Genomic DNA, 6,000 nt, shown 5'->3' on the forward strand with positions numbered 1-6,000 from the left:
TTTAGCGTGGTATAATGTAAAATGGCTCCCACTAATTGCTCAAATAGTTATGACCCTGAAAGGAGAAACATTTTGCTGCCCCACTAAAAATGAAGAAGATTAATACCTTATCTTAGTCACCTCCAGGAAGAAGTGACGTCATCAATAACAAGCTCCATGCTAATGTCCCAATTCTGCATGAAAGTAATTGAGTTTTCTGTTCGAGTTTTATTTGTTTTAAGTCCACTAAATACACAGATACGCTAGTCGAGACTGGACTTACAGTTTAAACTGGTATCCGAACCACTATGTGTGTCCGCCGGGTATCGAACCCGGGCTTCCTTATTACAAGGCGACGACGTAACCAGTTCCGGATCTACAAATCATGAGCCTCCCCGCAAAAATATTACCAATGGCCCTCTACATACCATTACTATATATGTATAGTGTGTGTGTGTGTGTGTGTGTGTGTGCGTGTAATTCTTGATCTCATGTTGACAAAGTCACATATAAGGACATAGAAGGTGATTCAAAGTCCCTTAACACCCCCTATCAGAAGTAAAGGAGTTCGGCTGGGTACAATTGGTCATGATAGAAACAGTTTAGGCTTAAAGGGGACCACATTTGTGGCCCCTTATTGAATTCAAATCAAAATTTGTAAATGGGAAAGTGGTGATGTGATATACATATGACACTGTTTTCTCACACCTGGGAAATGATACATTTGTTACAATCCTGCAGTCATCACTTTTTCCTGATTAATGATAGGTTGAAGAAACCTTCATCACTGCATTTCTCGCGAAATTCTAGCCTGACTGCAACGCGGGAAACCCGGAATTTTTCAGACTAGGGCCCAACCAGCCTCAAATCAAATGGTACCCGAGGGTGGGTGATAAGGGCGGCCGCAGCGGTGCTGATCACATCACCTCCAAGATGGCCTACATCGAAAATATGTGGGACCCTACCCAACATACCATAAATATGCCTTCATGGCACGGTGTTATATGTACAGGGAACATACGTTTACCTGTATACATTGTATTCGTTTCTGTGCCCCTTAGTAACTATGTTTATTATTTCCATATACGAACCCTCTACTATGTCAATGGTTTAGGGCCCCCTAAAGGCTTACTTGCCTCAGGGCCCCCCCGCACTGCGAGGTTTTGCGGGTTGCAGATCCGGCACTGGAAGTAACCAATACGCAATATTTGGATATGTGTTATTTAACGTCCCTTTTCTGCCACTGGTAGCTAACCGCGACGATGAGTGATTGTATTATGCACTTGATGAAGGGACACTCACAAGTAACACCCAGGCCAAGGTCTGGATTCGAACCGGGGATACACTGGTGTCGTAGCGCGCACTGCCACGCAGGTCGACTGCAATAAACTTACCTTACACACTTTTTGAAGCCACAGAGAAAATTTTAAAAAAATGTATTAAATAGTAAATATGTGGGAAACGCGATTCTTATGCAAAAAGATGAATATTTTAAAGTAATGTTTAGACACCGGCAATGACAATAGGACACCTAGATCCTTAAATACTAACTTATACCACCGCCGTAGATTTAGGCAACACACACACAAGGCCTTGTATGGAAACGAGTATTTCAGGATCTAGGCGTCCAATTTTTTTTCCGGTGACTGTACATTACAAAGTAAAATAGTAGTAAAATAAATTTTAATTAAAGTAAACTGAAAAAATAACTAACCGCCCAATACATTGAAAAGCAGATGAATACCTTTAGGTTGTCTGTTTAGTCGATGCAAAATATCAGATTACGCTCGTTGCAATTCATGTTTCCTCATAATAAGAGCTCAAAACGTTGGAAACAAACTAAGACCTAATCAGGCTGGCAACCCGAGAATACTTGTTTGAATCACTTCGCCCTGAGAGGTAACTTTCCTATATTGAATTGGATTTCTACGCGGTACGTAAACTGTTCGGTTATCTGGGTCATTTCCTCCCCTCCTCGTGCCAGATAAAATTCATATTGTGAAGCAGCACTTACAGAGAGAAAGAGAAGACAAAAAAAGTCACTTATCGGAATGGAGAGAGGAAAGTCGAAAAAGAATCCACAAAGGCCTGAAGAAGGGACAATTTGGAGAAGCTGAAATGAAGAGAATCCTCGAGCAACCGAGAGATGCGATTCGAAGATGAGAAGTCGATTCGTGATTTACTTTCCAGAATACAGAACCCAGCTCATTGGTAGTTCTACGTAAAAGAGCAGTTCTTCTTAAATGAGGATCAGTGCTGTGGCAGATTCTTTATAATCATCAGTTGTTTCTGCTTGACAATTACGCCGTGGGTCTCGGGTTCGAATCCCAGCAGGGCATGGGCGTTTCTGTGAATGTCCCTTCATGAATTTCATCATATCGTTACTCGGCCTCATCGTCGCGATTAGCCAAACAAGGCAGAAAAGCTACGCTAAATAACAAAAATCAAATCAAATCTACTTGAATATCGAAAACTAAATTTATTTTAGCAAAATCTGATAAATTGTGTTACTTCAAGTGATAAATGTAAGTTCTAATAAGATGATTTTATTTTAAGAAGAACAGATAAATAAACTTAAACAACTGGCTTTTCTTAAGCAAGGAGACAAATACAGCGTCATAATAATCTTTAGACAGTAGACAGTTCAAAAGATAACACACAAAACATAATTTTGCCTGACTTGGTTAGATATCAGCTTTAAACTTTAGATATAAACTTGTTGGCAAGTATAAAAATCATATCAGATTAAAAAGAGTTAAAACATATTGCTTTGTTACTACAGAAAGTAGTCATTCTTAAAAGTTTCGATTATTAAATTAACCCGATTTAACTAATTATGATAGTTACAACAGTCAGATGAACCATAAAGGAATGAACCACTTTTAAACAGTCTCACAGCCAACATTGTTCCGACAAGAACTGACTTATCTTGTTTTGTTCAGCGGGAAAAATTAACCATCTATTTTGAACAATGTTAGTTAATCTCTTTTTTACAAGAACTGGTGGTGTGTTTTGTTCATTAAATAAAATAGACTATCAGTTGTTGTCGAAACAATGTTGGCCACCCTCTTTTTACAAGATCTGATGGTTTGTATTGTTCCCTAATATAACAAATAAAACAAACTATCCGTTGTATACACAACGTTGACTACACTCCTTTTACAACTGATATCTTGTTTTGTTCACTAAATGAAACAAGCAAAACTTATCATCAGTTCTTCTCAAAACAAAATAAATCACCAGTTTTTGCCAAGACAATAATAAGCTCTTTATACAAGAACTGGTTGTTTGTTTTGTTAACTATATGAAACAAACCATTAGTTGCTGTAGGAAGAGCATAGTCAACATTGCTCCGAGAGGAACTGATAGTTTGCTTTGTTCACTAATGAAATAAGCAAAATCAATGATCAGCTCTTCCCAAAGCAATCTTATTTAAACTGTTTTACAAGAACAGGTGGTTTGTTTTGTTCACTAAATTAAACAAAAACAAACCACCAGTTCTTGTCGAAACAATATTGGCCAGGCTCTCTTTACAAGAAGTAGTGATTTGTTTTCTTCACTAAATAAAACAAACAAAACGGTCAGTTGTTGTCGAAACAAAGTCGGCTAGAGACCTTTTTTTTACAAGAACTGATGGAATGACAACAAATTGAAAACACCACCTTTGTCTCGAGAACAACCGAAGAAATCGTGATGGTTAATTTTAGAGAGGCTCGACTCTGGCTTCACTCAATTCTAGAATTTCCTCTTAACACCAGCCCACAATGGTTCCTTTTTTTTTAAAGAACAATGCGAGAGAATGATCGATGCGATATTATACGCCGGGAACTATCAAGGAGACTTCAATTGTTTCCTAACAATGGCCGAGCAAAAGAGGTGACAGGAACGTAACCTGGAAACGCCTTTAACGTCAGAAGCCGCTCTACCCCGCCTCGTTTCTTGTCTCCATTGTCTCCAATGGAACAATAGACGAGACGAAGAATGTCGCTATAGTGGACGGAAACACAAGACTGCCTGATGGCTGACTCCTGATGAAACTCGGTAACTTTTCAGGCCGTTATGCGATACGCGTGTTTTTGTACAATGAGTAACAATAGCTTCGTAAAGACGCTGTTGTGATGAAGCGTGGAATTCGCGAATCTTACTGGAAAAAGAAGGTAAGGAAATAGAAGCATATAAGAACATAGACAAAATTACAGTTTTGTTATATAGAATTTAGATTGTGACTATGGATGGTAAAGAAGAAATGCCGAGCTCTATTTTTTTTTTTTTGTCATATTCATGTACTGAGCCCACTCCTGCATATGCACTAAATCAATTTAAGAAAGTATATTCCAACTGATACATGGTAGCATATGCTGTACTTTTTTCTTACGTTAGCGCATCATATTCTTCATCATCCTTCGCCGTTTCCTGCCTCTGACTGGGTCGGCATAGAAGTCAAGCTTCTCCATTTTCTTCTGGTCTTCCACCATTCCTCTCTTTCCACATTGTTCCTATCTTGTCCTCTTCCTCCTAACACTCTCCACTGTCTGCTCTTTCCATCTTGGTCTCCTCTTTGGCCTTACTTCCACTCCTTGTAAGCTCTTACTGGTAGTCTTTCTGCACCCATCCTCTTCATGTGCCCAAACCATCTCATCTGTGCGTAACTGTGCCTAACTATTCTGTCCTAAAGCCTCTCCACCCCCAACTGTCTGTCACATCTCCTCATTTCTTATTCTGTCCCTTCTAGTCTTCCCTTAAGAATTTCATCTCCACTCTCTGCATCTTTCTTTTGTCTCTCTCTGTCATTGTCCAAGTCTCTGCTCCATACATAATTATTGGCACATAGTATGCATTGTATATTACCTTCTTGCATTTCATATAGACACCTCTGTTCAATATTAATCTTCGAACGCTTTGATAGAGTCCATCATCCATCTTCTGCTTACCTCCTCATCTATTTTTCCGCTTCTCTCAATTATGCTTCCCAGATGTTTGAAACTCTCCACTACCCTCAACTCTTCCGTGTCCACCTTCATGCTTGGTGCATTTCTGGCTCTGGTTATTGTTGTTATTAGCACCTCACTCTTTTCTGCACTGAGTTTCATTCTGATTTTCTCATTCCAACTATCAAGCTGTCTCTGTACTTCTTCTTCACTTACTAAGTCATCAGAAAACATTAGAGTCTTCGTATCTTCCTCTCCTATCTCCTTCCCCACCTCTTTGTTAATTACATCCATTGTAATTATGAAGAGCAGTGGGAATAGAGCACTTCCCTGTTTGATATTATAGGTTTAAGTCTACTTTATGCTCTATAGGTTAGTGGGGATTGGACTTACAGTTTAAAGTGGGATCTCAACCATTGTGCAATGCCTCTACCCGGAATCAAATCCAAAACCTCTTTATTATAAAGCGACAGCATTAGCACTACGTCATCGGGAAGTTTTTCATATTATAATAATTAAATTGCACTACATCAAACAATCTTAATTGGTATAGTATAATTGCAGGTTTAAAATAATTTAAATCGAAACGAACACATTACATAAACAAAAAATTAAATTATTCATTTCATTAAAATTGCAGATATATTTAAGTATTTGGAAGAATATTAATAATGAAGTTTTTTGTAAAAGAAAATAGAACAAAAATGCCAGTTTCCTAATTTCGCCCAATATAATTTTAAAATAATAATGGGTGTAGGTATTTGTAAAGTATGAATGTAGATGGAGTTGTATGGATAAAGTTGCAAGAGAGAGGAAAATTGAAACCAGCAGAAATCGTTCAAAATTGTTGAGTTTTTGAGAAACCACATTTTATTCTAGTAGCAATTCAATATGTGCTTGTCCTTTCTCGTATGTCTGTCATTTCATCTGCTGTTCACACTGACAGAAAGCTCCAAGTAAATAATAAATTTACAGACAATGTAAGTGATTAGCGTAAGGTCTTTCAGATCCCATTTCAATTTTTTCAATACGTTTCCTCTAGTAAGTTATACACAAGGTGATAATTTTATTCGCAAATAGTACATAAATGCAA

This window comes from Lepisma saccharinum, chromosome 14, assembly GCF_977018435.1.
Source record: "Lepisma saccharinum chromosome 14, izLepSacc3.1, whole genome shotgun sequence".
Taxonomy (NCBI): Eukaryota; Metazoa; Arthropoda; class Insecta; order Zygentoma; family Lepismatidae; genus Lepisma; species Lepisma saccharinum.